This window comes from Neodiprion fabricii, chromosome 6 (genome assembly GCF_021155785.1).
Source record: "Neodiprion fabricii isolate iyNeoFabr1 chromosome 6, iyNeoFabr1.1, whole genome shotgun sequence".
Taxonomy (NCBI): Eukaryota; Metazoa; Arthropoda; class Insecta; order Hymenoptera; family Diprionidae; genus Neodiprion; species Neodiprion fabricii.
Window position 1 is genome coordinate 12,470,445 of NC_060244.1, and position 21,980 is coordinate 12,492,424.

The window sequence follows — 21,980 nt, forward strand, 5'->3', positions numbered from 1 at the left end:
GCGGATGATATATTGTTACTAGTGGAAAGTGAGGAGGAAATGGAGGTCATGATTAGGAAGTTAGAAAGGTATATGGATAGGAAAAGGCTGACGGTAAATGTAGGGAAATCAAAGATTATGAGATTTAGGAAAGGAGGCGGTAGAAGGAAAAACATAGATTGGAGATGGAAAGGGAAAAAGATAGAGGAGGTGAAAGAGTTCAGCTATCTCGGGTATAGAGTAAAGTGCAATGGGGGACAGGAAGCACAGGTGAAAGAAAGAGTACGGAAGGCAGGGGTAGTAATGAGGCAGGTATGGGAAATACGAAAAAGAAGGTTTGAGAGGGATTGGGAAAAAAGGATTTGGTTATTTGACAGGCTAGTATGGACGGTAATAGAGTATGCATCGGAGATATAGGGGTGGAGGGAGTGGAGGGCGGTCGCGGCGGTACTAGATAGATTTTTGAAATGGACATTGGGAGTGGATGGGAGAACACCGGGATATCTAGTAAGGGAGGAACTACAGAGGGAGAAGCCAAGGATTAGGGCAGGGAAGAGGGCATGGAATTTTAAAAGGAAGCTGGAGAGAGGGGAGGGTAGCGAGTTAGCTAGGAGATGCTGGGAAGAGATAAGGGACGAGGCAGAAGCTGGGAGGCAGGGATCGAGGTGGGAAAGAGAAAGGGAAAGTTTCTTTGCGGAAAGGGGAGCAGAGAGTAGAGAGGTAGTTGCGAGAAGGGAAAGGGGCGAGATGGAGTTCAGGGAAATAGAGGAGAGAGAGAGGGAAGAACAGAGAAAAGAGAGGTGGGAGAAAATAAGGGAATCGAGGTACAACAGATGGTACAGGCTAGTGAAAGGAGAAGGGATACCAGGATATCTGGGAAAGGGATGGGGAGAAAGCAGGTGGATAAGGGTGGCAAGATTTAGATTAGGAAGCGAGATGAAGGAGGCAAGGTACCGGGAAGAAGAGGAAAAGAGAAGGTGTAGGGTGTGCGAGGGGGAGGAGGAAACATGGGAGCACGTATGGGAAAGGTGCGTAGGCTGGGATAGAAGGGAGGAAAGCTGGCAGGGGGTGGTGAGGGAGATGTTAGGTGAGGGGGGGGGGGGGGGTAGGAGAAGTCTGGAGGAGAGAATTGGAAAGGATCAGGGATGTACAAGAGAATGAAAGAGTGAGAGATAAATGGGAAATGGAAGTCGATTAGGATAAGGACGAATTAGGGAATAGAATAAGGTAAAATAGGATAAGGTTAAGTGAAGATAAGGATGAAGAATAAGAAAAGGATAAAAGGAAAAGCAAGGGAATAGCAAGGCAATGGCACAGGGCACAGGCAATTAGAAATTAAGTAAGGATAAGGTAGGAAGTAAGAATAGAGTAAGAATAGGTACAGAAAACATGTAAAAAATATTGTAAAGGAAGACGAAAAGGGAAGTCCTTGTAACCCCAAGGGGATCAATTAATATCACATACATACACATAGTGGAAATCGTAGAGAAAGATTTTTGACAGATCTAGAATAGATGCTACGACGTAAATAGGTTTGGCGAAGTGAACTTTGACACGATTCATTTTAATGATAACCATATCAGTGCCAAATACGGTGCAGCTGTGAAAGTTTCCTTGGGCAATAAGCGTTCTCGCACCACCTCTTCCCTCCCATTTTGTGACCAATTTGACATCTTTATGATTTCGCACATTCTCCATAGTCTTGCCGAACACAGCGTTATTCATGAGTTTGTAAGTTTTTCTCAAATTCATTTCTAGACCGCTTGCGCATGTCTGTATTGAGCGTGATGTAAGGCTCGAGCCATGAAGATTGTGCAAACTTCAGAACCCTGTGCACTTTCGTTACTTTTAATCCTAAACTGAAACAGTGTATCAAATTTCTATAGTGCAATATATACTTTGTTTTGGGGTAAAGAGTGGTCGCAAGTTTAGCATTTTTACTACCTGGAGGAGTAAAATGTTCGGGACAAAGAGGTAAGTCTTTGTGACCCTCGTGGAGTTCTACAGGGTAGTCCAAATCCACCTCCAGAAAGTAACCGAATGGCGAATCGTCCGGATGGTTTGTTATATCGATGTGCTGATACTCCCACTCGAACGAACCGATTGGTAAATGCACGCTCATAGCTGCATCGTACACATTATTCACGTCAAAATACGTGAGATACGATTCCACGTTACGAGGATCAAAATCTATTTCCATGAATCTATTATTGGCCCGAGCGTGTCGGTCAGAACATTGTGCTACGCCGCCTCAAATAGCTCTTTGAATAAATAACACCATTCCAGGGTTGTCTAAAAGTTGCAAATTTACAAAAGTATGCTTGAGCATTGCGTCAAAAGCAAGTCCCGGTGCAGTGTAGTAGTGCAACGGATCTAAATCGTATGTTTTGAAGCAGCTAGCGCGGAAATTTTCGAAAATATCGGCAAGCAAAAGAACATCGGTCTTTGAATATAGATCTGAATAGCCCCCCAATGACTCTAAATGGAATTCCCCCCAAACAGTTTTCGCGTGCTCGTAATCAGCGTCCCCAATATTTGAATTGGTGAGATGAGAGTAGAAATGCGTCTTTGCAGGTAATCGCGTTTCATCGAGGTTCCTCCAACAATCGACGTATTCATAGGGAAAACCGCCTTTGCGGGTCATCAACCCGAACTGAGTCGGGTTATTATAAAATTTGCGTGTTATGCGTTTATCGATATCGGTCAAATATGTGGAAAGGTTATCGATGCTGCTAGCCATAAGTCAAAACGAATCGATGAATCTCAAGTGCATCATTGTTCCATCGACGCGTTTCGTGAAGGATATATATTTTTTCTTATTTATGGGTAGCAGCGTAATTTTACCGGTGAAAGTTGATGCGAGGGATTTTATTATAGAGTGAGAATCGTAACCGGACAAATTGTGGAAAACTATTGGAATTGTGTGCGACTCTCTGAAATTCAAATTACACCGATTATGAGCAGGACCACGATATTCACGCGTGAAATGACAGTGATCGTAACACTTTTTCCCCTCAGGGGTAAATAGTTTCTCACAAATATAACAATTCTTTGCGCGCATGTGGCGATCGCGTTGCACTTGGGTAAGAGCCATCATCAGAATTATGTTTTTGATGCGTGACTCTACTGGCATTGATAAATCCGTAAGCTGTTTCATAAACCAATCTATGCAATCGACACCGCGTTTACCGTGAAACTCCGATAAAGACTCATCGTACGCGCAATGTACATAGTACGCTACACTGTGCGGGATATGCTTTCGAATTTCACAAGTCTTACGAGTTTCAAATTCATCTACAGGTTCAGGGATCAATATACATTCGAGATCGGCGTATACGACAAATGGAACGGTGCCTTTGTTTTGAAAATTGGAAAATACTAAATCTTTACACTTGGGAAATTCCATGCGTACTTTATTTACAGTCAGTTACATCACAACGTACGGGCTATAACTTCAGAATTAGGTCTCGGGGGCAGCGGGGGTGGTATTTTTTGATATCAGGAGACACAACTCCATCATGCATCGATGTTAACTCCTTAGCCGTCACGCTCGACCCATCAGAGTGCAGTAGCTGCTGCACGAGTTGCAGCGTAACGCCTACACCTGCACGTCGGTCCGATGCACATTCAATGCACATGCAGCCTGCTAGCGAACCGATCGTGACCTAAGCTCATTCAGGTATAATGTATATACGTGAGTTGGGATGCCTACTGGACGCAGTGTCGCGTCAGCTTATTCCATGTATCCAGATTAAATATCAATACACAATAAGGCCAAACAAACAAACACTAATAATGGTAATAATCATCATCTTTAACTTACGTGCAAGCCCTTCCTTACGTGTAATATCACTAACCCGTATGTTTAGTCTTTGTGAGCACTCGGCACGAATAATAGAGGTGTCCATCGAAGTGGTAGCCACGGCATTCCGCTGGAGACTGCTCTGAATATTAACACATCGTTCTGCGGAAAACAGCTTATGATGATGACGCTTGTTGATTGATTAATAGCCGATAGCAACGGTTCAAGAGTTCAAAGTGGATAACGTGTTGGCGGGAAAATACAGAGGCGGAGTTGTCATGACACGTGTAAAAACAACATATTTATACGTACGTGACATGAATTTATGCGGGGGATACCCAACGTCACGATGGGTTGGGTTAGCAACTTACTGATTTTCCTTGTTTCATGTCATGTCGTAGAAATGTTCCTGTTGTTTCCATTAGCCGATGATGAAATGTCAAACGCTCGGGCGTCATATCTGTTCGAGGAACAGATATGGAATATGTATAATGATAAATATTATCCTCATGGTTCTCAAACTTTTTCTGCGCATTGTATTTTCTAATAAAAAGTTTGAAATATTTTGATTAGTTTGAACCTGCTCACCAGAATTCACGGCACCCAGCTTGCCTGCCGTTGCTTGGCAGCCGTGCTCGGGTGATAGTAGTGTGCATTTTTGTAAAACAGCATGATGAGGTGCTTCAGTTCGCTATGACAACCAACGGTCATGAACTCGTTGACAATGCGCCGTCCTTGGTATCGTGTGAAGTACGTAAGGGTCATTAACGTTTGCAAGTTTGGTAGCAATAAAATGCCTCTTTTAATAGGAAAATGTAATTGTTAGGGTCGTTCATGTTCCCATATTCGGATCGTTTAGTAACGTTTGTTCATATCGTGGAGTATATTTCGCCTTTCAATCAGTTGCACAGCGAATGTGGTTGAGCAATGATAATAGCCCACAAACCGGAAGAACAGATTACAAAACTGAGCGCCCGATACGACGTAATGCAACTACGTCATTTGTTTGCATCAGCATCGCGCTGGTTATGGAGTATATAAGCGCGTCTCCCGTCTTCCCGGTCATCAGAGTAAAAGCGACAGCCGATAGCAGAGATTCTCACTCCTGAGACTAAAATCGCAGTGAATCCAGAAGAACACGTAAAATCAGCGGGCCCACGGGAGCTGCCGTATTTTGTGAAAAAGGAGGTGTTACCTGTCGACCTAATAATGTACCTCGGTAACTTCATGGAGTCCGAAGATTCTGCAAGCTCCAAACGAGGCTTGGGGCCTAACCATGATGAAGACGCATCGACTCCGCATAAATTGCGGAAGAAGTCTACCCACCGGTTGCGCATTGAATTTATAAATAGCAAGCATCTGGAAGTAGAGTACAATTTCGAACGCACCGGGATAGATGAAGACCGGATTCGCATCAACGTAAACACTTTGTTGCCGGTGTTTGGTGGATTGTTACCTCCAGGCACGGAAACCTTCGTGGACGTGGAGAAGCTCGTCACTTTCGTGGAGACGTACGTTCATTTGAACAAGTGTAACGACCAACGATATGCCTCCTGTCCCTGCCATTTGAATGTCGACCCTGAGACCGCTGCAAAGTTTGAACCGTCTCCAGACAACGCATGTGCAGGCGGCCACTTCCATCACTTCTGCTTCCAGCATGTGAATTACCGGTTGTCAGACGTCTTGGAGCCTTCGATCAAGCTTTTGGGTAAAGGCGGGTCACACATTGGAAGTCGCATCTCAATGTTATTTTGGGAGCTGCAATTCACTTCCGAGATGGGGAACAGATGTTCCGGGTGGGCCGCTTACACCTACGCCTCCGAGAAGTGTCACAGTGATTTACAGCACTGATGGTGAATATGTTTGTGCCAGTGGTGTCATGACATTGTTCACGGTAGAAATATCTTTAAGTTTAGTGTTAAAGCAATTTACATAATTATACATATACTGTTACACCTGGCCTCGCAAGCTGAACAAATGGCAAATTAATTCGAATAAATGGATACATCAATATTGTTACTTTATTCACTTTGCGCAATAAAGCAATTCTGAACCAATATGTTTCATATTATACTATAAGTTAGGCTGTCACGAAGTCGTCAATTACAACACAGCGGATGTATAAGCTTTTCAGTAAAATAAATTACAGGCTAATCTAAATAAACGAATGTCTGAAGATTTCAGTCGCTTTGCACACTTGCGATAGTCCAGTCCGAGATTTGTTATCACAAGGTAAGCGCATGTTATGGTCAGATTACAGTGAGATCTCTAAGAGTTTTATTAAGTACGCAAAGTTATAAAAGCGAGAGCAAGAAGAACGAGGCGCTTTGGTGCCTTCAGATCTTGAGTCACAACTAGTCATTGGTAAATCATACACAGCTGCTACAGTTCCTATAGTTCTTACCTGATTCCTCCCCCTGCACCTTCACCTGCACTCTTTATGACCGCTTCCCATCGTTTTGACGTCATGAGGTCCCAGGTATAAACGAAAGAGCACATGTTTGATAGATCAATTTATTTTTAAATACGAGTAGATGGGCGGTACCACTAAGATTGATACGAAGCGATACGGTCACCGTTATCCTCATTTCGCAACGGAACTATATTTTTACATTTTCCTTATCGTCCGGCTGGAAGGTGAATTCCACCGGGATTTACAAAATCACATAGCAAGTTAGCAACTACCCCGTGTGGTTATTGTAATATCCCGAGATAAGGTATTTGGAATAGTTTGGTTGCTATGGTCGCAGAATAAGCGAAGTGACTACAGTTTTCACCAAGATGACAGAGGTTTCATAATGTTTGTACAAAATCACATAACATTGTGTCGCAAGCATCGCTTCACATTACAGCATGCAGAGAACACATCAGACGTTCATATTTGCTGCCTCAAGCAAAGGGCATGTCTAACGTCACTATCATTGCTGAGTGCCGGCATGACGACGGATCGTAACAAAGACACTGTTCACGTCATGTTCAGTTATGACCTGCGTTAAGCTTGTGTACGTGTACGACACATGAACACACACACGCACACGCATACATGAAAAACGTGTTATATATGATTTCAGTAAATGTCAGAAACGTTTTACGATAAAGTAATGTGTGTAGCAGAGGTCTGAGAGCAGGTGAACCTGGCTCAGGTATGGTAGATTGTTGACGTTGACACTAGCCTTAGGATCGACGTTACGTTACTAAAAGTCAAAGTTGTGCGCCAAGATGTTCGTTAGTTCTGCAGCGTTTATCTTTCTGCAACACCTGAGCGTCTTATTTTGCAGAGATTCATGCCTAGACCTTATCCAGAAGCGTGCCAGGAGGCTGGCAACCATCGTTTGTGGTAAAAACATTTAAATGCATTCTGAGCCAAATGCATTTCAATGCATCAGGTTGACATTGCAATGTCGAAATTCCTATTCTTACCTGATGCTGCATCTAGGAATTATGCACCGTACGTTATTGTGTTCCAGACTGTAGCATAATACAATCTTGTCGATGATTGTCGTAGGCGTGTTTCACGCTGAAGTGGCACAAACAATTGTCACATAAAAACAGTCGACCATCATGATTAGACAATTGTTTGCTCACCAATCGGGAAAGATCTTTAATCCAAGCAAAGTGGAATCTCGGTGCAAACTCACCAGTCATATCGTCTTCCGGATTACTCTCAACCATAAGAAGATGGATCGTGTCAATGTTTACGCTATGCAAATTTTTACTCAAATAAATTGGCACGATGACGCTTTTATTTGATTTTGCATGATGCGAAAAAGTTTGAGATTCTATTCCATATACATTGATGCGCAAATTATTTGATCTCTCAAGCTTTTTCACATCATGTAGAGTAGCAGGGAATTTGATACCTGTACAGTCCAACTCGGAAATATAGCGACGATAGTTGTGAGTCCTATCGGTGTTGATGTTGACCGGGTGGAGGGCTGCTATGACGGACCAGAGAAGACATCTTTCGTCCTCGTTCCTCACGTTGATCACAGCCTTCTTATGTTGAATGTCCTGGAGCAGCTCGATGAATGTTGAAGCTTCCGCGGCGAGAGGCTGGTAGCAATTGATATTTACAGCGATGTTGAGGATCTCAATCATACTCCAGCCGGAATCGCGTTGCTCGAAATCTTCCACCTTTGATAGCAGATCACCCTGTGCACGTGTAAACCAACCATTTATATCGCTCGATGGGAGAAGAATCGCCACGTGGGAGGTGTTGAAACTCTTAACTTCGGTGGAGATCTCTTCGTGCTTGACATTTTCAAATTTGCATGATAATATGAGGTTAACCTTCACATTTCCCTACTCGCGCAGTACCAGCTCCAACTTCTCGGTGACGACGCGCTGCACATCGTTCAGGTAGGCGTCCAAATTTTTATGACGGAGATTTGTGACAACCCCCGTTCTGATTCGGCTGGCAAAAGCACTATCCACGTCGTCCCATTGTACACCCGCAGGAGTACCGATATTTCCACCCGTCACCACTACGCACTGCTGCAACTGCTTGATCTTCGTTACACAAGATTGCAGGAGTGTGATCATATGTTGAATCCGTATTTTCGCACCAACGGTTGTTCCTCGTTGGATGGAAATATCGCGCAGAACTTGTATATTCGCAATTTCAATATCAGCCCGATGATTGATGACGGCGTCATTCTCTTCTCCGGGTGGTTGCTCTCTCAGCAAATTGTACGTCCCCTCCATCTGCTCTGCAAGTCCCATATACGCTTCGACTGCCATGACTTTGACGTTGATATAAGCTGAACTTTAAATAACTTTTTTGACTTGCACGTATCGTGTAAGACTGATGAGTCTGCATCTGATGCGTTGAGCTTATATATGGGCCGATAGATCGCAAGAATTTGAGTGTGACGGGTGGGGGGTCCAAGCTTTGTACCGCCCCCGTCATCAAAGAATCAAAAAATTTTTATGGTGTGCAGGTCTGAGCTTGCACACCCCAACCCCAATCAGTGCCGGACATGCGATGGGAAAAATCGGTCAACGAAAAGCAGATAGCGAACAGTGTTTGGCGTGAGAAAAATCTTGTCTCGTCAACTCTTGACCGGATGCTTTGTGCACATACAGTTTTGTGTTTTACGACTCTTTATAGCGAACAAGTGCGAGCCTGCACACGCCCAACCATATCAGCGTGGGATATCCAACGAGAAAAAAAAATCGACCAACGAAAAGCTGGTAGTACGCAGTGTTTGGCGTGAGAAAAATCTTGTCTCGTCGACTCTTGACCAGATGCTTTGTGCACATGCAGTTTTTGGGTTTTATGAGTCGTTAATCAGTGTGGAACATGTGGCGGGAAAAATCGGTCGACGAAAAGCAGGTAGCGAACAGCGTTTGGCGCGAGAATGTGCACAAATGGTTTTTGAGTTTTATGAGTCGTTAATCAGCGTGGGGCATGTCATAGGAAAAGCAGCTGAGCTCTTGAGAAAATTTTCTCCTAGCTTATACTGCCCCCGCGTCACTTTTTTGTCTGTATGTCACGTGTTGCTTGCTCTACGAATGATTCGCCGGCTGGTTTTTGCTTGGTAGAGGGTGGGTGCGACTCCTTTAGTATAAATTCGAACAGCGGTTTGAAACTTCTCTAGTGATTTTGAAAATCCTTCGTGTGAAAACAGGCGTTTTTGATAAAGTGAGCTATGAGAAAGAAAAAAAAAAATCGATGTTTATTTGAAAAATCTCAAGACTTCAACGAGTTTATATTTTTTTGTGAGTACTTTATAGAATACACATATATATGTATATGGTGCTACGCCAATCCTCTTACGATACTGTGAAAGTTGATTTGAATTCCGTAATGATTATCGCATTTGATTAGTATGTTAACAAAGTTTTTCGATTTGTTTTGACTTTTCTGTATTCCCTATCATCGTATCCATAAAAATTCTGGAAAAATTTTAGAATCGTATTAAAAAAATATGAACGGATGGAAAAGAGGACCATCAGACTCCCCACCCAATTCACCACCACGATCGCCAACTCATAAGCGGGTGTGCAGAGAGGGGGCTTACGATGAAGAGGAGGATGATGATGAAATGATCGATAGTGAAATGATAGATAGACACCGAGCAATGTAATGACAACAGTGCTGGTGATGATGATCGCGAGTTTGAGCAAAATTTGGCTGGCGAGCATCATCATCATCTAGAATCGTCACCATCACCGACTGATGCGGAGGATGAGGAGGATGAGGAGGAGGATGAGGGGGAGGCGGAGGTGGAGGGTGTTTGGAATGACGGTAATGGTGATGACGAGTGGGTGGAGGTGAATTGACAGGAAGTGGGCATTGAGTTTGATAATGATTTTGACGGTTGCGAAGACGTACGCATCAGATTCGGTTTACTTCTGGATGAGGTTGATCAAATCCGTCAAATGCTGGGAGACATCGATAGAGCTGACGATGATGGTTATTATTCGGACGAGGATCGGCGTGTAGCACTACATTAAAATAAAATTCTAATATCTTCCACACCTTCTCCGTATCACTCATCTTGAATAAGTGAAAACTTTTTTGAATTGGAGATTTATCGTGGATATAAATGATGCGTGCAGCAGCATCAACTTTTCTATTTCGGCTTGCTCTTTTTACAGATTTTTCATCGCGACTCAATTTTAGAAAGAAAAAAAAATGCCATCTCATTCAAGTGATGATGACGATGAGTGGTCGATCGTTGATTAGGGCGAGGATGAGGAGGCTGAGGAAGAGATAATTATAGGCTTTTCCGAAGCAACACGTGAGTTCTCGTTGGAGTAGCTTCGGGATCTCGTTGAGGATGCGCGAGCTGCTCGAGTGAGACCAAACAGCCAACATATAAATTACGGTGATATATGTATGGAAATAATTGTAGAAAACTGAGCGAATGAAACTATCGTAATAATTATAGATGTCGAAAATAGCGATGATGATGATGATGATGATGATAATGTTAGCGAACAAGATAACGATAATGATTTTATGGATTATTTCGAGGATTAAACCACGCTAAATTCATAATTATTGATTATAGATTTTTCACAAGTCAAAATTCATAACATTTAAATTTTGTATGACGAAAATGGGTGAAAGTTATAAAGATATATATTTGTAATGTATCCTATTTCTAGATTATAATTTTATCGAATAGTAAATTTTTTTAATTCTTTGTATAAGCTATGATGTAATTGAGATTAATTCTATTGAATATTGTACATATAAACCCGAATATAATTGTATATATTGTAATAAATTCTATTGTTATTTTGGTAAATATTGTCCATATTATCTATACACACGATTGCAACCTAGACAGTCTTTAATTAGAGGATTCGGTCCATCCACGATATCGCCATCGGGCCCTGGTGTGTAATGTACGCTACATCTGCGGAAACTTGCGATGACGTGGTCCATTTTCATATTCTCTGGTAGTTTATCCCACGCATCATTGATGGAGTTTGACGCGAACGCGCGGATAAATTTTTTTTGTAAAAAAGCTATATCCTCGGACATCATTGCCCTTAAACCGTCCAATTCTTTGTACAGATGGACGGATTTCTCGAGGGAGCTGGTACACTCCTTCGAATACCAACTCCTTAGTCGCTGCACATTTTCAAAGGCGCGATTGTATGCCGGGATGTATTCAGAGTTGTCATCATACCAAATTGAGCCTTGCGCTGCTGCTTGCTGGAGGTTATTCGCTGGAGAGTATCCATGGTTCCCGTCGTGCCACGGTGCCACTTCCATATACCTCAATTTTTCCATTGCAGGGGGTATGATATGTAAATCTTCCATATTCATAACCCTCGTTGTACCATCGACGGTCTCCGTCAGCCATGCTTTCTTCTCCGCCCCTTTGACGTATACGTAACACGCATTTCCAACCATTTTTCTCACAATCTTCGTCACATCCTCGTGAGATTTGTTGCCCGCATTCCATGATATTCCGTGGTGATTGCGTGTCAACCATACATTGGTAGCTCTACATTCAAGTGGTAAGCTTGCCAAATCATAGGGTGGCTTGAAAATGATGTAATCCAAACCCGACCCGTTTACATTCATGACTGCGACTTCCTTGGGTACAAACTTCATGTTATGGCCGATAAAACATTGCACGTCTAGGATCATTGCTATATTGAGGAGTGGGAATGTTGCGCTCGATTATATACTGACGGATGGTATGTGGAAGACTGACTATTCCATCTCCAGCACACCCGCTTTTACCCCCTCGTGGATGAATTTTGTGGAAGTAGAGGGCAATCGCATAGTTCATTTATGGCACATAACTTCATGAAAATTCAAACTTGTTGAATTCTCCACCAAGGTATTTCATTTGCAGACGATTTTCCCTGGCCATGCTACACATTTTAGTCAGCTGACTGGAATCTTCTTGTAGAACTCTTACGATTCTCGGTGGTAAAAAGATGTTGTATTCTTCATCGATCGTCGCCAGAACACGTACCCCGAATTTTGTTTTGACCAGTCTTAACCCGATGACGTCATACACTCCCCCAATTTCGAGTTCCGACATCTTCTTGGTTGGCAGATTCTCCAGGCGGCTGACGTGGTTAACTTTTGCTAGATCCATCGCGTTTCGAGGTTATTTCACAAGCGAGAACCGTTCACAATGAGAATACGATGAGAAGAGAGTGACGATCACGATAGACGTACGCTTTATATACCACCCACCCCCACTATAATTTTCCATTGGACAAGTCTTAACACGCATATTGTGCGAGGAATTTTTATGGGACCACTCCCACTGCCCCAGATTGATTTAAGTGCATTACCACCAACAAAGTTCATTGTCGGTACTATCTCAAAGAGCAATTTCCAGGAATTTTTCCAATACATCCAGCGGGTTTTTACCCTATCCGATTGATGTGCGGCTTTCCGGCGCCAAACAAGTCTCGACAGGAATTATTGTATGTGTGTGTGTGTGTGTGTGTCAAATCCTTTGAAAATAGCCATCTTGCGGCAAACCGCGAAAATTATCAACGGGGCGGGGGGGCTAGGGGGGGGGGGGCTAGGGGGGAACGAGGGGGAGAGCGTGAGAGAGAGAGAGAGAGAGCGATAGAAAGAAAGAGGGAGCGAGAGAGAGAGAGAGAGCGCCGTGAGTCGTGGGGGGAACTAGGGGGGAGCGATCCAGAACTGTCATATATACACTAGTTCTTCATGACGGTAGACGCAGAGCACGTAGACTTGCGAAGCCCTAGTTTATGCTTATGTAATCTGGTCAATTTGGTTTAACAATCCATGGCACCTTCGAACCAGCTATATCCTGCGATGAAATCGTTCTCAAATAACCGTGATTTTGTTTGAAATAATTGTCTGGATTCAGAAATGATCGATGTTTACCTAAACTAGTTTGTACATAAAAACGAGTTACAAAAAAAATTTGTTTAAAAAGTAGTGATATCCCCTCAAAAACTCCTTTAGGTGCTAAAACCTTTCGCCAAGTACATTAAAAATGTGTTCTTATCCTTTATCTTAAAAGATTCAAATAACATACTACTGCCAAGTTAATTCACAATAAAAGTGTTAAAGTTTTCGGTGTAAGGATAAAAAGGATGCTCGGAGAATAAAGATGAGACACATCTATTTATATATTGTAACGTGTGCGAATTTCTTTAGGTCTTCGTCTGTGAGAAATCCACGTTATTTTTAAGTTATTTTGCCTTAACCCTTAAAATTAAGGGGAATATAATTGATATAAAGGACCCCCTCTGATGGGCAAAAGGAAGATCGGTCTTTCCGACCCAAAAACACCCTGAATATATTCAGCTATACGGACTCAGGTCATACAAAAGCCGCCTTGGTTTATTAACAAGCACCATATTCCTATGCTCCCTTACGTGAGACAAGAACTGTGTTGCTTTTGCTACCGATTGGAGACAAGGGGGTGAGGTGTGTGTCATCTGTTTGGAGTCACGGGTTTCCCGGTGCTCCCTTCTGACCGCGAACTCGGAATAAACAGAGTCGCCTTCCTACTTCTAGCCCTGTGTTGACAACCCAAACACAATACCGATTCTGAAGACCATGGACAACCTTGGCTGCCTGTCGGCTTTTTTTTTATACAAGCTGAAGTACTAAATAAACAAACCGGTTAGGACAGAGCACAGACACGTTGCACAAATGTGTGATAATCAACCAAGTAAGTTGTAATAGGAAAGTGTCAGTACATTTCTGCGCCAAGCGCTCAAACAATCTCAAATCTATGAATTAACCGCGAAAATTATCAAATATTATAAAATAAAACAATATTTGCTAAAATCTATCGGTTCTGCTCCTAGTTATTCTCACGGCTCAAATTTTTTAATCTAATGGCCCTTATAGAATATTCCCTCTTGCTCTAGACATCCCACGCTATCGTGGATTCTATCTACTTATATGACGTTAAATAAGAATTAAGCGCTTTGCTTGAAATCCCTTATCACAATCTATTGAAGCTAAATTCGAAAGTACCCTCCGGACGAGGAACACTTCGTTATCAAAAACCTGAGTGCGACAGTTCGGCGATTTGCCGGATAACTGCCCTTTCTATACAAAATCTACCCTGTACTGTGAGTCAGTTCGGCGCTGTGCCGGTGAACTGTTCTTTTACAAAATTTATCCCTGAACAGTGAGTCAGTTCGGCGCTGTGCCGGTCAACTGCTAACGATGATCTCTGCGGTTCTCCTATTTATACTTGTTTTAGAGTTCCCATCCCGCTACATTCCCGTCATCTCCTCCTTATCCACGACCTTCGAGTCAGTGTTGTCAACGAGGCGTCGCTGATCGTTCGTTGTTGTTGTGTTTTTTTGTATGTTATGGGCACTATTGATGTCGACGGCGGTCTCGATCAGCTATCCGTTACATTTATGTCGTGATTTTGTGTATGTTACGGGCATTGTTGATGTTGATGGCGAACTTGATCAGCTGTCCGTTACAATACATGTATATATTGTGACGGGACGCCTCGCCGGCGTACCGGGATCGGACGGTCAACTCGTGCCCCCAAATATTGTGCTTGAAGTTGACAAGCCGAAATCTCGCTATACACTCGGTAACCCCACCACATACCTGTAAACCGACCAAATCACACGATCCAATCGCTATCCCCGAAAGCGGCGAAACTAGACAATAAGCAAATATAAAAGTCTAGCGCAAATGCGGCTCGACATCTATTCTATCATCTATCGTACCATACATCGGAGTAAATCCACACATCGTCCAAGGCGAGGACTCATCCGCACATTTATTTGGTGGAACATCTCATCTCAACGAGGAACCAGAAGTCCACACGATCCACGATCACGAGACGTGGACTCGTCACTCCAAGAATCCTCGAACACCACTCATAAGTAGTATGGCTATGAGAGTTCTGAGTACAATCACCTTCTTTACCGACCGAGCCGCTCCGCGCAGCCCACCGAGCCGCTCCGCGCAGCTCAGACGCAAACCCTTGAAGGTTACCCCCACTCTCCTCAGATAAAACCATGCAACCTTACCGACAGTTGTATCCATCGACGGTGAAAATCGCACTGCTTTGCCGGCAATTCTTATCGATCGAGGGTCAAAATCTGTCAAATGCTGTCTTACCGACAATCTTACCGACGGAAGGTCTGTAGTGCTCGCCTGCCGACGGTAGAGGGCACAGCGGGGGGCGAGAACTTTTTTACCGTCCCGCATTCTTTTCCCACGATATGACTGCTGATGTGTAACATCAACCACCCCCACATTCCTTTCCCACCTTATCAACCACGCGACATTCCAAAATTAATAGTTCGAAGAATTGTTTTTTATCCACTCGGATATCGCTGACGTGTAACATCAACCACCTCACATTCTTTTCCCACGTTATCAACCACGTGACATTCCAAAATTAATAGTTCCGAGAATTGTTTTTCACTTACTCGGATGTCGGTTTGATATCCAAGGTCGACCGATAGTCGCGGTACATTCAGAGCCAAGGATCTGCGGTGTTTGGTAACTATTGCTCTAGGAATGCAAAACATAACTCGGTTTGAGTACAGCTCGGTCAAGGATGGAGAGCAAGGTTGAATCTTACATGAGCTTCGTATTGAAAAAAATTCTCTCTTGAGAGCTAAGGTAAAGGTGAAGGTATGAAATTATTTCATGAATATTCTTTGAAAAACAGTTTTATTGAGTACAATTTTTAGTGTACGGTTGACAATTACTTCACAACAATAGTACAATAACTCTATTCAACAGTATCATAATCAGGGTGATATATTCGCCAGGAATGCGGGACCGTTCTTGTAGACGCTTCTGCGCAGTAACACAAATCGTACACCCTCGCCATCCGGACAGTACGATGATTTTGTAGCCAGTTTTGAAGTATGCAAACGTTTTGTGCTGCACAGATTGCGTTGGGTATTGTGTGAAGGTCGCATCTTAGAGACACAGCTGAAGTTTCTTGCAAGGTTTGAAGCGACGGGCAGTCGAAGTCCAGCATATCGATGATTTGAACTTTCGGAACGATTTTGAGCAACTAATCTCGTTTTTCTTCTCCTTTTACGTACGCGGTTTGAGCTTTGCACAGCCTGTCTTGAATGGTCCACTCAACTTCCTCAAACGGTATGGTTCCACAGCTCCAAGGTAAACCGTGAAAATCGCGTTCTAACCAAGAATTTTGGCTTTTGTATTTGACGTCCAGTAAATTCCATTTGTAAGGTGGCTTGAAGAAAAACACTGATGGAGATGCTTCCGAGTAGATTGAAATTATAGCCAATTCTTTGAATGTGAAGGTATTGTTGAAAGGTCTACGAAAGCCTTGGATGTCAACGATAAGCTCTATCTTTGAACTGTGCGAGATGGTGGGAACGGGTCAGCTTTGATACCAACTTTTTCACCCCACCACTGAGCGGGTTGTATTCGACAATACGATCGTGAACAATCAAGCAGTACGCCGATGTTTTAGCGGGAAAGTTGGCTTTAGCTTCAAATTCAAGACGGATGTCGACAGGTCCGTACTTGAAAGATTCGTTTTGTTTTGAACAGTCGATAACGAATAAGGGGACGTCTCCAAGGAATTCACTCTTTGTCAGCAATGGCTCGGGGTTCTTGTCGTAGTAGGTAGCTTGGAAGTTTGCTTACATCTCGTACAGGAGCGCGTACAGATTACGACTCATGTTGAGGTTCAGGTTACCGTACGGATAAGATTGAGAGTTTAAAAATAGCTTGACGTCCGTGATATAGCAATGATCGAAATGACTTGCGTTCTTGCCGGTCTTGTTCTTTCTACTTGTTCGGAAACCCAAAATGACGTACCGAGGTTTTTCAAGCTGAGTGGAAGTTTTCACAGTGCAAACATGTTTCAATGTTGTGGGAAGTAAGGGATATTAGTACAATTCCCAACTGCGGAAGCTCATCGAAATAGGCGGATCTCTCTGAATGAAATTGAGTAGGTCAACTTTTTTCTGATCCGCGAGTTTCAAATACGGTATTAGCCATTCCACTGCATTGATCGTGATTTTGAATTCCTCCTCTTGAGTCTGCATGTTTGCGTTGACGTCAGTTTTTGATCTCGTCAAAATTAACTCATGTTTAGCGTTGACAACGATCTTGCGGTAGTCTTCAGCGAAACCCAATATCATGCTGAGCGGTATCAGTACGTCAAAGTTGCCATCGGCATCGGTTGATTTTTTCTTTTCTTCTACATCAAGCCATCCAGCGTTCTCCATCAGCCAAGTCTGACCAGGGTGCAGGGAAGCGTAACCCTTCATGGGACTTGTCAAGCCAACGTTCTTGCTTTTATCAACCTCAACTGCGTTAATTTCGTAGCAAATTTCTTCAAACAGATGACAAATGGCGTTGTTTACGAGCTGTGTGTTCACAGTAGCCGTACCATCAGGTTTGAGGAGTCGTCCGTGGATATGTACCGAACTTTTGCTGGGTAATATGCATGAATCATGATGCTGAACGGTGATTCGAATTTCATCGCTGTTGTTAAAAGTTGACGAGGCGTGAGGTTTGTGAGCGTGAATCTCGTAATGCGCAACGGATTCGTCAAAGACGACTAGTGTTCGATTGCTCAAGATTTCCTCCTCCATGGTACGTAGCAGATGATAAAGAAGCGAAATTGGATTTTTATTTGTCGGAAATTCCTCTTCCAAATAGTGTCAGTTTCAGACCCAAAGCTATCAGAAACTCCACGTTTCGAGGTGTAAGCGGTTCGGGAATCGATCGACGACTGACTTGATCGGGGCATGCCGACTTACTGATATACCTACTTTTTGACAGTCTGTTATATACAATTCCCATCGTTTATTGCGATTTAATGTGTAGTCTCACGGTAATAACTTCTCCACAAAAGATAACCAGGTCCCCGTCTTGATCCACTAACCGAAGCTGAACGTGATCTATGGTCTTGACGGTGATCGGAAGGTAAATGACGTGCGACGGTACTTCCACGATTTTATATCCTGGTGGGACGGTCGAGAAAAACTCGTGAATAGTGTGTACTTTGTGTCCATTGACGTAGGCGCCCGTTGTAATGTTACACTCGACTCGCAACGCGTTGACCTTGAGTATAGTTACAGGCACGTCTGATTCGTGAGTTTGGTTAGCTGCCAATACACGTGGTGTAAATCCCAAAAGTTAAGCAATGCAATCATTCGGCTCAAAGTTGATCGTGTGGTTGCATGTGATTTCGCTGCGTAATGTATTATTGTTAGGTTTGATGGCGAGCCTGATATCTGTATTTCTTAGCACGTTTTGAAGATACTTTTCTATGTCCTCGATCTCGTAGCTGCCGGTAGGTATGGTGATCACTTTGTCAGCTACGTAAATTTTATTGAGACCGACATCAACGTTGCGAATTGAATTAAAGGTTAACAATTCTATCAAGCCAAGAGCATAACTTTTATCACGAGCAAGTTCGATCGGTGGGAAATATTGTGCCTCGAGTGTCGGAGAGGTTCCCGAAATCGTTAACGTCAACCAATCATCCATGACTGCGAGTGGTAGACTGACTTTGACGAATCACGCACCATGTTTATATAGCTCACCACTTAGAAATTTCAGACACAAGTGTCCGCATTCAAATGTATCATAATCCTGTCACCTTTCATGATTGTATTTGACGCTACCAACGCCGAGGTATTTTATAAGGTCTGAGGGTGGTTGAAGGTTGCCGAAACTGTCAAAGTAATCAATATTATTGTCGCGTTTCTTGTATGCAACCCAGTGTGTTCCCGGACCGTCTTTGTCGTCAAGGTTGATTATAGCTGACTCGTTTTTTCGTGGGCCGTTTTCGGGCATTTCGTTTCGCATGAAAACACCGCGGAAATGCGGAACCTTAAAGATTTTTGCATATTCCAACAAGTCTCAATTAGTCAACGCTCGACGTGGTAGCATCGCATCTAGTTTTTTGAAAGATGGAGACCATGACCTGTTTTGTACGGTTTCATATGGAGCCCTTTGCCCAACGCGATAGCTTCCATAGTTTTGTTGTGTCGTTTGCTTTCCTCCAATTCTCGTTCAGCCGCGCTCGAATCGTTCACAGCTTTTGCTATACCTGCCGCACCACCGGCTAACGCACCCGTAGCGCTGAGACCGGCAAAAATAGAAATCGGAAACGGTAGAAAACCACCGACTTTCGAAGGTACCGGTAGGACGCGGGGTGTTCGCACTTTACATTGACCACCCGCTTTTTTACCGGCGTTCTCAGCTTCCTTCAGCGCCGATTCGATAGCTACTTTTCAATCGTTGCTTGTAACCATAAAACGTTTTGCAGCATTTATAATTTTTCTCAAGGTCACATTTTTTGACTTTCGAATTCCCATTCCGATTTTGATTCTACTTTCATTGTATCAGCTATTGCCCAAGCGGCTGCCTTCTCACCCAAATTTGCGTTCTTTGCGAGAACCCGTTTCCAAGCTTTCTCAGCCAACACCCTATCAGCCTCGTATCTAACCTCAAGATTCTCACGATTTTTCGAATACGCTAAATCGTGTTCCTGACACGCTGTATCGAGAGGATTGATACCGAAATCGCCTCTCGCGAGTCTTTTCGTCAACCTGGTGCCAGGACCGCAGTACTGATAACTGGGGACACGCAACTCGATCGGAAGTTTGTTGATGATTTTATTCACCAGACGCTTGCCACGATGTTGCCGCCTGCTGCTGCTTCGTTTACCTCTGTACGCGATCATGTTCGTGCGCTGACTGAAGAAAAGTGCTTTGAAACGCGGGATTCATAGCAAATCCGATCAGTCATGTCCGAGATGCGGTTTGAGAAACAACCTACCTAGCTTCCCGTGATGAATTTTGACAAACTTCCGGAGCGAAATGTCAAAAGGCACGAACGGCACAATGAATCACTCCCGAATAGTGTACGTGCGATAATCTGTGGACCGTCGAATTGTGGTAAAACTAATGCGTTGCTCACACTTATAACCCATCCCAAAGGACGCAGATTTGAAAATATCTACATCTACTCGAAATCTCTCAACCAACCTAAATACCAATTGTTGAAGCAATTGCTGGACCATGTTGAGAATACGGAGTATTTCGCGTTTACCGAGCGTGAGCAAGTGATTCCACCGGAAGAAGCACGGCCCAACTCAATAATCATATTTGACGATGAAGCGTACGAGAAGCAGGACAATATTAGAGCCTACTTTTGCATGGATAGACATCACGACGTTGACTGTTTCTATCTCTGTCAGACGTACGCGCGTATTCCCAGACATCTCGTGCGCGACAACGTAAACTTACTCGTGTTATTCAAACAAGACGATATGAACCTGAGACACGTATACAACGACCATTCAAACACCGATATGTCTTACACAGAGTTTGAAGACTTGTGTGCGGCATGCTGGAACGGTGATAAATATGGTTTTCTGGTGATCGACAAAGACAGTGAGCTCAACGAAAGACGATACAGGAGGGGATTCGATCCTTTTGTTAGCCTGGAAATGGAATGAAATCTAACGTTTTCGAGCGAGAGACGCAGTAGCGTTGAAGACTCAGTTGCGTCAACATGCAGAGCTCTGAAATTTCCAAGCAAAAAGATGTCCTACATCAGATCGCTCAAGCAAGTGCTGCAATCCGTCGAAAACACAGATTGCTCAAGTCGGGCAGGGAATCTACGACTCAGAAATTGAGTGACGTTTTCAAACCAGTAGTGACTCCGTTGCAAGAACTGGTGAATGTTACAAAAGATATCAAACCTATTAAACAAGAGGTGGAAGAAATTAAAGAAGAAATGAAGCAGATGAAAAATGAAACGAAAAATGAAACTGTCTCGGAAATAGACGATTCCTTTGCTTCGGCGGGGGATGAAACAATCGTAGAAACACCGGTCGAGGACGAGTATTTTGCACTGATGAGAGATGCGAAGACAAAAGGCGAATTGGACAACGTGTACGGTGTACGCAACCTCTCAAACGGACTAATGATTGGTGATTCGTTGATATCTTTTGAGAGTGACTACGTTCGTATTGGCGACACGCGTTACCCGAAAACGAAGGGTTTGCTGGAACTTTTGTTTAAAAAGAAGCCTGACGGTTCTTCTGTGAGCGCCGGAGATCGGGAAAATTTGAAAAACATAATCCTCGCTACGAACGCGCATAAGAAGTATTACTCATCCGACGGGGCTGTTCGAAACGATAACAGTTACAAATTTAGAAATGTCATTGCCGAATTAATGGATTATTCCCCATGACCTCGCCGAAAGGGTAAAGGTCTACTTCCGCAAGCTATGATCACTAGACAAGGTGTTGAAACGGAATACGTCTTCTGGGATGATCCAAAGGAGTTGGTGGAGCGTCTTCGTTTACTCCTGGCATCTCAGGCAGCGGGAAATCCGAGTCACAATAACGAAATAATCTCCATTATCGAAGAGCTACGCGAAGCAGGAATCATTTATAAAGCAGCTTCCGTCATTTTTGCATTCATTACCGAGATGAGCGTCGACGTGTTGGGACGTCAGCTGAATAAAAACACAGCTGCGAGCACTCGCGGTCCTCCAGGTGTTGGGTTTCAAATAACAGCGGATGGGCATTACGATATACGGAACAAGAGACTGTGCAACGTCGCAGATCCCGCAGCGCCGAACAATGCTGTAACTTTAAAAACCTTGAGACAAAAATTCAGCGTGCTGCAAAAACAAATCGACAACCTCGATCAAATGATCAAAGCTTTGGAGATCACCACGGAGAAAGCCTTGAATACCTTCTACACAGACTTTAAAACAGGTAGAGAC

The 21,980-nt window shown here is 43.5% G+C and overlaps 1 protein-coding gene and 1 long non-coding RNA gene across 6 annotated transcripts in view; both read left to right on the forward strand.

Annotated features, from left to right (window-relative positions):
• Window positions 1–21,980, forward strand: part of LOC124185018 (dipeptidase 1-like) — a 1,685,273-nt gene that overhangs the window by 436,298 nt on the left and 1,226,995 nt on the right. The window lies entirely within an intron of this gene.
• Window positions 14–12,882, forward strand: LOC124185026. Of its 2 annotated transcripts, none has more exons than XR_006871323.1 (3): window positions 14–398; window positions 10,217–10,223; window positions 12,872–12,882. It is a non-coding gene; the product is annotated as an uncharacterized LOC124185026 (long non-coding RNA). The 2 variants fall into 2 exon arrangements; XR_006871324.1 differs by having other exon boundaries at window positions 14–369.